This window comes from Peromyscus eremicus, chromosome 2 (assembly GCF_949786415.1).
Source record: "Peromyscus eremicus chromosome 2, PerEre_H2_v1, whole genome shotgun sequence".
NCBI classification, from domain to species: domain Eukaryota; kingdom Metazoa; phylum Chordata; class Mammalia; order Rodentia; family Cricetidae; genus Peromyscus; species Peromyscus eremicus.
The window spans coordinates 103637798-103648348 of record NC_081417.1 but is presented as its reverse complement, the minus strand read 5'-3'; positions in this window follow the sequence as shown (position 1 = coordinate 103648348).

Here is a 10551-nt window from a genome sequence, read left to right as displayed (position 1 = left end):
AAGGGAGGTATGGGGACTATTGACAATTAATTCATTAATTCATACACTCCGAGGAATCATTACAGCCAGCCCAGAGGCTCTCTATGACAGTTCTTGGTCAACAAAGGAACGGTTGACAGTCATTGAAAACTGAGAGTGTGTGAGGCTCTGTCTTAAATGATTTACAGAAATTGGAAAATATCAATGATTGAGATTGAGAGAAGCCAGGAATGGACTTAATATGAGTCTTTCTCTTTTCCACCACATGGGGCCCAGGGAACAAAGTCAAGTTATCAAGCTTGGTAGCAAGTACCTATCTATACTTGTTAAGCCATATCCCAATAATTTTAAAAATAAACATATATGTCGTCTAAAAACACTTTGAAGTTTTTGTCAATGATTGAAAAGTGGTAAATAAAAAGCATTAAAGATCATGAGAAAGGAGGTTTGGGAAATGTTACTCTAAAAACAAAGCTCTCAACAAAATGTAAATTTGGAGACTGTGGGATTTACTCAACACAGATGATGCACACCCAAACTCTTTCTCCCAGGCAGAGTCAGTCCTGGAAGGGTCTACAGGACCCAGTGGAGCTTGCTAGGGTGGGCCTCTACTCTGCTCCTTCCCTGGAACTCCTTCTCCACCACCACTTTCAAAGGACCAAAGGCGACTGGGAGACCTTAGACTTTGGAAACCTAGTGGGGAAATGTCCTCTATGAAATCTAAAGGCCAGGGGCAACTTCAGATTCCTCCAGGTTTCCAAAACTCTGCAGTTTCCAAAGGAAGGCACCCTCACAGCCAGCCCAGAAGTGCTAAAGCAAACATCTTCAGCCTATGTGCTCCAGACTCCTTGGGAGGAACTCAGCATTGGCAGTCTTCTCCTTGAGGCACTTTACCTGCAAGTGGAGACCAGATTTGAAGACATGCTTGGAGCTGGAAATACAGCAGCAGGGTCATGCTTCCTCACCAGTGGAAAAAAGCAATCTTGGACAAAACATTCCTTCCAAGGGGCCCATGACTACTTTCAAGAACAGAAATCTAGCAAATGTGCCTGGGAGATTGTCATTGCAGAGATGTCTTCTTTTTAGTGAACAGCTCACAAGAAGCCTCCAGGACCAAGATGAGAGTCAGTGGCTCCTCAAATCAGTTTGATATGTCTGGGCAGCTTCTTATTTATTTCTGATGACTTGGGGTATTTTCAACTTTGTGCATTAATAAGATTATTGTTATCACAGTTAAATATTCTTATAACTTACTTTATTATTGAAACACTATTTGATGATCTTCATTTACATAAAATATTTTAAAATTAAGCATGTTCTTTAGATTTTATAATCAGTATCTCTTATTTTCATGATTTGTTTGGCTTTGCTCCAAGAGTGTTCTTTTGACTATTTTATTTGACAAACAATATTAACCTCAAACTGTCTTAGGGTCCTCTCACCATCCAGAAAGAAAAAAAAAAAAAAACATCATTTAAAAGCACCAGGTTAGCAACAGGACAAACAGCCCAATAAAGAAGGCAGTGGCTGTGGTTGAATAATTGTCATGTTCCCAGGGAGTCCAGAAGTTGGTGGGGCTAGGGGGAGGCGAATATCAGGGGAAGCAGGAACAAGCCGTTGTGCTGGCTCCTTTCCAGATCCTGAGCTTGCCCATCTGATAATCGAGTGTTTTGTGTTATTCCCTGAGAGAAGGAGAACAGAGGAAGGCTGGAAACAAAGATGCTGGCAGAGAAGGAGAAGTGGGGGAGCTGCTGCCTTGGTCAGCTTGGACTGCATCATCAAGGTAGACTGGATGCTTTATAAAGAAGTTTAAGGACAAGGCATCTGTAGGCTCAGCCTCTGGTCAGGGCCTGCTTCCCTGCTTATGGGGGATGGTCTTCTGTTGTGTCCCCCAGAGGAAGAAAGAGCACACAAGCTACCAGGAGTCCTTTTAATCCCTCCATGAGGGTTGCATCATCAGGACCCAATCACCTCCCTGGAGGTTCAGGTACCCTCACCATGGGGAGTAGAATTGAAACAGGTCAAATACAAACTTTCAGATCATACCTAGTAAAATGACGGGGTGGGACTCCCAGGATGCTGGGCTCCCAACTCTACTAAACAGTCCTGAAGATGTTCACACCCTTCCTAGACATCCTGTCACCACATTCCTGGCTAAATCTCCCACTTGAGTCGTAAGTAATGAATTGTCGATCTGCATTACATGGTTTTCGTTTTTGTTTTCATTTTTTGTTTGTTTGGTGTTTGTAGCTTGAGACAATATTCTCAATATCATCACAGTTGTTTAAGGTTTTTAAAAATTATTTTTGTGTTTCTAGGTGCAATTGAGCACTAACTTAAGTTTCCAGGAGAAACAACACCCCTGTTCCTGTTCACTCACTATTTTTTAAAATAAGCAAAAAGTCTGGAATGTTAGGATTCTGCTGTGCTCCTGCTGCATGACCACACATGCTCAGTTCAGGAGTTAAGCAAAGGGCCTTGTGTCTTATGTCGTCAATGTGCCCTGGGGACTACATGTGCGCGGCATGGTCACGAAATCAGTGCCTGCATGGTGTAGCTCTGTAAGGCCGCCTGTGCATGTTCACAGGGAACCCTTAAAAAGCCGGACACAAATCCCACACTCCCTCTCTCTCTCTCCCTCCCTCCCTCCCTCCCTCCCTCTCTCTCTCTCTCTCTCCCTCTCTCTCTCTCTCTCCCTCTCTCTCTCTGTTCTGCTCTCTCTCCCCCCACCTCACCATCTTTCTCCCTACTCTCTGTAGGGGCTCCTTCCCAGGCCTGGTTCTCCTGCACCCTCACTCCCACCCCTCTTCCTCCTAATAAAGCTCTGAAACTAATACTGGGTTCTGTTGTGACTGTGACCTTTCTGCACGATGACCAAAGCCGGTAACCAGGGCCGCCACCAACACCGTTTATCATCTTTCAGTAGGGAGAGTCACTGAGTGGGAACAAAATTACAGGGCCATTTACTTTCACAAAGAAAGCCAGTTGTTTACAATTATATGTATACATTTCTATGGGTGAGGCTTGAGTTGCAAATGCAGAAATATTTTTAAAAGGTTGCTATTCATCTCCGGTATTATTCTGAAATGTTTGACTAAGTCATAGTACCATATGCTTCCCTGTAAATTAGCTCTTGAACCTAAGTTACTGATGCTTAAATGCTAAATAATTCCTCCCAGATAGGCTGCTGGCCAATAGCACTTTCTGTAACACTTGAATGGTTTTTGTTGCTTGCTGTATGTGACCGTTTTCCAAGCCTAACAACTGCCATTTTGGGGAATTCATCAGTGCCCACTTGCAAAAAGATTATTATTCTAGTTGGGCTTGTTGACTGTTTACACTCCCCGAGATGGAAAGGTAAGGAGGGTCACAAAGCCCTCCCCTGAGTACTCAAATGCTGCCTACCACTCATTGTGTGAAACACTGTCTTAATTGTATGCTACCTTGGGGAGTGGCTAGAGTATATAGAGTTAGGAGGACTTGAGGGGCAGGGCTCCATCTATGCTGCTACAGAGAAGCCATCATCCCTTCTGGGTAAAAGCTTTCCTGGTGCTGCCTGTTGAAAAGCAGCACCCATACTCCTGTAAGGCACCCCCTCACCTGTGCTCTGTAAGGAAGCCCAGTAAACACATTGGTTCCCCAGAATGAGCTTTGGTAGAATCATATCTGCATTTGTCCTTGGAATCTTAGGAGAATGGGTGGACCTTGTTACTGTCTCCCCAGAGGATGGAGTTTTAACTGCCCGGCCTGATATTATAGACAGTAATCACATGACTATTGAGCACTTTAAGTGTGCCTAGTGGGACAGGAATTGACTTCAAAATTAACTTCTAATTAACTTAGATTTCAATAGTACACACAGCCAGTCACTGTCACTTTGGACTACCCGATTCTACAGTCCCAAGAATTCCTGGGTAAAAGGAAAGACATGGGAGAAGGTAGTTTTCTGAAGCTATCTTGGTTCATTCTTTGTACAAACATCACCTCCATAAAAACATTTATCTAACTATTTAGCCTAGAAACAGACCTTTCTATTAAGCATTTGCTGGTCATTCCCTCTGCACAACACTTTGTCTAGGCTGTTGCCCCATTTATTGCCATCTGGAAAACGGGAATTTTAGTAATTTGTTTTTCCCCTAATCTTCCCCCAGTAGGCATAATCTCCACAAAAACAAGCATTTTTGAGTTTTTTTTTTTTTTTTTTTTTTGTCAACTTGACACAAGCTAGAGTCATCTGGGAAGAGGAATCTCAATTGAGAAAATCCCTCCATCAAGTTGCCTGTAGGCAAGTCTGTGGGCATTTTCTTGAGCAACAATTGATGCAGAGGATCCACCTACAGGGGTTGGTGCCACCTGTGAGCAGATGCTCCTGGTCTATATAAGAAAGCAGGCTGAGTAAGCCATGAGGAGCAAGCCAGTAAGCAATGTTCTTCCATGGCTTCAGATCAGTTCCTGGCCTCCAGGTTCCTGCATTGGCTTCTGGACAGTGACCCAAGATACATAAACCTAATTAAAACCATTTTCTTCCCAGTTTTTGGTCATGGTGTTTTCTCCTAGCCACAGAGCCCTAACTAAAGCATGACCTTAATTTTAGTGGCAAGGAATATAATTTTTAAAAGCCTCCTACTCAGAGATTATGCACCTGAAAGTAATAATAGATGGTTAGTGGCAGTAAGGGGTGTGTGTGTGTGTGTGTGTGTGTGTGTGTGTGTGTGTGTGTGTGTTTGCAGGCACATACATGTGCATGGTCTTTTAGGTTTTGTGGTTCCACCTGTTTTCTTTGCTAAACCAAGATACAAAAGTCTTTTCTTTCACATAAAAGGCCATTATGGCTTCAAAAAGACCTCAAGGACATTTCAAGCCCCTGGAATCTCTGTCCTTGCCTGTGCATTTCATAGAGAATGCATGCCCTGTGTGACTTATAGAATGTAATAACTAGAATACAATTTAAAAAGTAGAAAAATCAAAGTAGATATAAATTGGTCTTTTGAAAAACATTATTTCAGAATGCTTCCTTGGTTATTCTAGCCTATAACGACTGGGGATATATGCATTAGAAAATTTTACTAAACTAGAAAGGCATCCATAGCAACAGTCAGAAATCCAGCCTTGGATATTGGATAACAAGGGAGGTACAGCACTTAAGATCTGTTTTCTCCTGAGAGAGCTGATTAAAATCCAGGTGCATGGTCCTAAACGTACTTGAGTTGAAGTTTGGAACCCAGTGAATGATTCCTGAAGCAAGGAGAGAAGTGAGAAGGCCTGAGCGTCACTTGTCTTCACAGTCTAGCTCATGTAAGCACCAGCTTCAGATAGCCAAATGTCACCTGATTTCAAAGGCCGTCCCTCTGTGACTTAGTTTTCAAAAGTCTAAAGCTGGAGAAATAATACCATCCCTTTACACTTGGTAAGAAGGCTGTGAAAATAATTATTGAGCAAAACATGAATGTCAAACCTCCTACCAAAAATTACATTGAAAGCTAATTCAAGAAAATGGCATTCCATTACTTGCCCTTAAAACTTAAGATGTAAAGAAGCAGTCAGCCACCACCTATTTATTTAATAAGGAAGTTGCCATTTGTTTTGAGATGGACAATTTTCATTGTACTCTGACTACTCTGGATAAGATAATGTCGGTGTGTGTGTGTGTGTGTGTGTGTGTGTGTGTGTGTGTTAGAGTTTCTATTGCTATGAAGAGACACCATGACCACTGAAACTCTTATAAAGGAAAACATTTAATTGGGTGGCTTACAGTTCAGTTGTTCATTCTATTATCATAATGGTGGGACATGGCAGCATGCAGGCATACACGGTTCTGGAGATGGAGCTGAGAGTCCTACATCTTGACCCACAGGCCACAGGAAGTGGTCTGTGACACTGGGTATGGCTTGAGCATATATGAGACCCCAAAGCCCACCCCCAGAGTGACGCACTTCCTCCAACAATGCCATAACTACTCCAAGAAGACCACACCTCCTAATAATGCTGCTCCCCGTGAGCTTATGCGGGCCAATTACATTCAAACTACCACAGTGTGTGTGTGTGTTTGGTAGCATGTCAAATTCCATTGGTTAACAGTAAAACTATTTGAGCTCTAAAATGGATGTGCCATACTTATAAATCAGTTTAATGAATAGTTTATTAAATTTATGTTGAAAGAGTGTTACAGCTACCATACTAATGTGTGAATTTGCACACGCATATGCATGTGCACACACGCTTGTCGTAGTGATGATTTGTGACATCCTGACTGTAGCTAGAGTTTTCCTGCCTGGCCCACAGTCAGGGCAAATCTCTCTCACCTGCCAGTCCCATAGCCACTCAGACCCGACCAAGTAAACACAGAGACTTATATTGGTTACAAACTGTATGGCTGTGGCAGGCTTCTTGCTAACTGTTCTTATAGCTTAAATTAATTCATTTCCATAAACCTATCCCTTGCCACATGGCTCGTGGCTTACCAGGATCTTCACATGCAGCTTGTCATGGTGGCGGCTGGCAGTGTCTCTCTGACTCAGCCTTCCACTTCCCAGTTTTATTCTCCTTGTCCCACCTACACTTCCTGCCTAGCCAATGGCCAATCAGTGTTTTATTTATTGACTAATTAGCAACACATTTGCCATACAGAACATCCCACAGCACCTGACTGAAGAGATTCCTGATGGATAGCATTATCTATTCTCTACTTCCTTAGGTGCTGAGCCCAATTGTTTTTTGTTGAAAGGAAAACACAAGTGATCTAGTTTTGATTAGACCCACTTGTGTTTCTGTGAGGTTCTTTTTGGAGGACATTGGTATGTGAATTGGTATGGTGATGAAAACCAGCCCTCAGTGTGGGTGGGCACCATCCAATCATCTGGGGACCCAAATGGACTGAACACATAGAGGCAAAGCAAATTATTTCCCCCTTTCTGCATCTAGGATGCCCTTTCTCTTCTGCCCATAGATGTCAATGTATCAGGCTCTCTGAGCTTCCACCTCTTCTTGGCCTTCGTCTAGCACTGTCCACACATTGACTCTACCTCCTGCTCTCCAGTTCCGGCCTTGGTCTTTAATCCTGGACTTTTTTTTTAATCTCAGCCCTCAGAGTTGAACTGAACACATAGCAGCTTCTCCTTGTCCTCAAGACAGCCTGTGGTGGGATTTCTGAACCTCCATATTGAAGTAAACCAATTCCCTTTCAAAGATCTCTAAATAGCCTTGAAAAATATAATGCTGTGCAATTTCATTGTTTTGTAATGTAAAAGAGTATACGTATACAAACCAAAATGCCTACAGCACACTTGGTAAGAATCTCATCAGGACTCGGTTATACATGTGATCTGCCATGAATATAATGTTGTTATACAACACTTGACTCTAGATCCTATTAGTCTATGTCTCTGGAGAATATGCCAAACTCCTTCCCGACTATGATGCTATGGTTGCCATTATTACTTTGGAGTTAAGGAAACTAGGGGGTGAGGGGGTGAGCTCCTTAGCCAAGGCTTCTTAGGTACCATCACCAACTTGACCAGTGTATTCGTGTGACTGTTGAAAAGATGCCTCCCGTTTGGACATTATTTCACTATGGCTGAAATGTCACTTTAAAGACTTTCCTCTGTGATTCATCACTATTATCTCACGTAACATAATTTTAGACATCTGTGAGGATTGCATCCAAACACCAGCACTGTGTACTTTCCCCGGATACACAGGACAGATCCATCCAGCACTATGACCCCTGTATAGTAGCCCACTCAGAGGTAAACTTTGGCGGGGCTAAACTTACACAACCTTGAACCCCAGCCTCCTGGCATGTGTGTAGAACTCAAGTGTTGGTGTGGTGAAGCACCACACTGGGAATGTAGCCCTCAGATCCTCAAATGCCTAACCACCTACGAGCTTTAACGTGCTATGATTTGGGGGAAACTAACACTTTCTTATCAGAATGTTTCTGATTTTCAGGATAACTTCTACACACATTGGTTCTTTGAGAGAGAAGGAGACTCAGTTGAGGAAAGCTGAACCAGGACAATAAGGATATCTCCCTTTCTTCCGTGTTCTCTAGTGTCCTTTCCCGATTCCACTCAAAGTAGAAAGTGTTCTGTCTTTTGAATGGAGGTTTATGTTCCAGACCACTCTTCCCCTGAGTCTTTAAATATGTTTAATCTTCCAAGTGTAGAGAAAAGCTTTCCTTGGCAGTAACACCCACGATTTTCCTAGACTTAAGATTTCTTACCATATTCAGGAGTCATTATATCAATATTTTTTTTGGGGGGGGGGGGTTCGAGACAGGGTTTCTCTGTGTAGCTTTGCGCCTTTCCTGGAACTCACTTGGTAGCCCAGGCTGGCCTCGAACTCACAGAGATCCGCCTGGCTCTGCCTCCCGAGTGCTGGGATTAAAGGCGTGCACCACCACCGCCAGGCGATGTCAATATTCTTAATGGCAGCTGTCTCAAACGACATTAAACACCACAGCATGGGTAGCTACTCATCTGGCACCATGCAAAATTGGGGTGACACTGCCTAGATTCCTGTTTCGGGAAGACCCAAAGTGTGGTGAAACAGCAGATGAATGAATGATCATGGTATAGACCATAGTGACGTAAATAAGAATGAGGATCCAGAGTTGGGGTGATGTGTTTGTTATGTAAGCATGGGGACCTAACTTTGATCTCCAGTCCCCACACAAGTGCCAACCTGAGATCCTAGCTCTTCTTAGGTAGAGCCCGGGGTCCCCCAGGGAGAGCTGGCTGGCTAGACTAGCCAAATCTGGGTTCCGGTGAGAGGCTCTGCATCAGTATATAAAGAGGAGAGTGATCACAGGCACATCCATACACACGTGTGCCCACACACATGAACACCACACACATACGGGGGTGGGCAGAAATAAGAACTGCATATGAGCCGCCAAGAGGGAGACAGCACGGAGGCTGAGGCCAGCTGTGCAGCGCAGCAGGTTTAAAGAAACAGGAAGTGGTTAACAACTGGCAGAAAAGCCGAGAAGATGAAGTCTGGAAAGTATACCAAGCCTGACTGCAAAGGCAACAGCTGGAGCAAGAGGCCCAGTCACAGGAGAGGGCCTGTTAGCCGTCTGAACATGCCTTGAGGGGGATCGAGTCAATTGCTTTACCACGAAGATTTTCTCTCTGCCTGACAGCTGCCATGGAAAATGTAATAGTGACGGATGGCTATCAGAATAGCTTCACGTGTAATTAAATTAAGTTGGAGGGGAAAACATGCTTTCTGGAACACAGTCTGGAACTGGAGATTAGTGTGAAGACTAGCCAAAATCCTGTTTGTTTAACAAACACTACCTTCTAGGGTTCTGCAGCAGTATTTGAATCTTTTTTATTTGGGGTTGGGGGGAGGGAAGAGGAGACCTGAGTGTAAATGCTCTGCTCAGTCACATGAGTCAGCCTGAGTTCAAGCCTTAACCTTCCTGCTTCCTGGAATTGTTCACACTGGCTCACATAATCCAATCATCTGCGTTCCAGTTTCCTCATCAGTGAGAGGAAAATAATAGTGACCAGCTTTGCTAGAGGCTCAAATAAGTTGATTCACACCAGGTGTTTGAAATAATGGCCAGTACTAGCCAACCCTTGGATAGATATAGCAGCCATCAACATTATTGTAAATACTCACACAATTACTTGATCTTATATTGAGCACAATTCTGTAAATATAAGGCAAGTTTTTTGTTTGTCTGTTTGTTTGTTTATTTTATCACATTTCACAAATGTGATGAGTTGGCTTCACTGGGGTAAATGTTGTGCTGTGAGCCCTGCCCTGATTGAGTTAGAATTAGGACACAGCTCCCAGGCCCTCTCTCACACAACCCAGACTCTGGTAAAGACCAATAACCGTACTGGTAAAGGCATCACAACTGCAAAGCGACCTGGATTTATTCTATGCATAACAAGTTCCTTCTGTTTATCACACTGGACCTGGGTCACACACTATGTAAAAGTTTAGGTAAATAGAATTGTACTGAGGCAAAAACTAATACAAGAGAAGAGATTAACAGGAGGAAATGTTGATTTGTAGTGAAACATTGAAATGTATGATACTCATAGAAGCCTGAAATTCTGTAAAGCCTTGAGCGAGTTGAGACCCGAGTGAAAGAACAGCTCATCGACATTGGGGCTTTTCATAAGAAGCACATCAAGCATGTTTTTATGCTCTCCCTTTGTAGAAAAGTCACCAGGCTCCAAGCCACCCTCGAAATACAGCATTTAGCACCTGGCCTAGAGTGAAACTGGCATGTGATATGTGCCGGTTTGTTGAATTTCCTGGAAGTAACTTCAAGAGTTGACTATAATCTGAACTCCTCTTGGAAAATTGACAGGCGTATGACATCCATTGCAGTGCAGGAAGGGAAGTGGAAATGTTTGGAGAGTCAAACCTGTCACAAGGGCGGGAGAGCATTCTGAAGCAGTAAAACAGAAGGCATTTCTAGTAAGCACTTTGAGATGAAGCAAAGAATAGCAATTTAGGGAGTAGATTTGTGTTTTCGTTCTGTGAATAAGCTGCAGAAAGCCAGGGAAATTGAGTTTTCAGATGGTAAGAAGTAAGGAGGAGTTGGAGAGG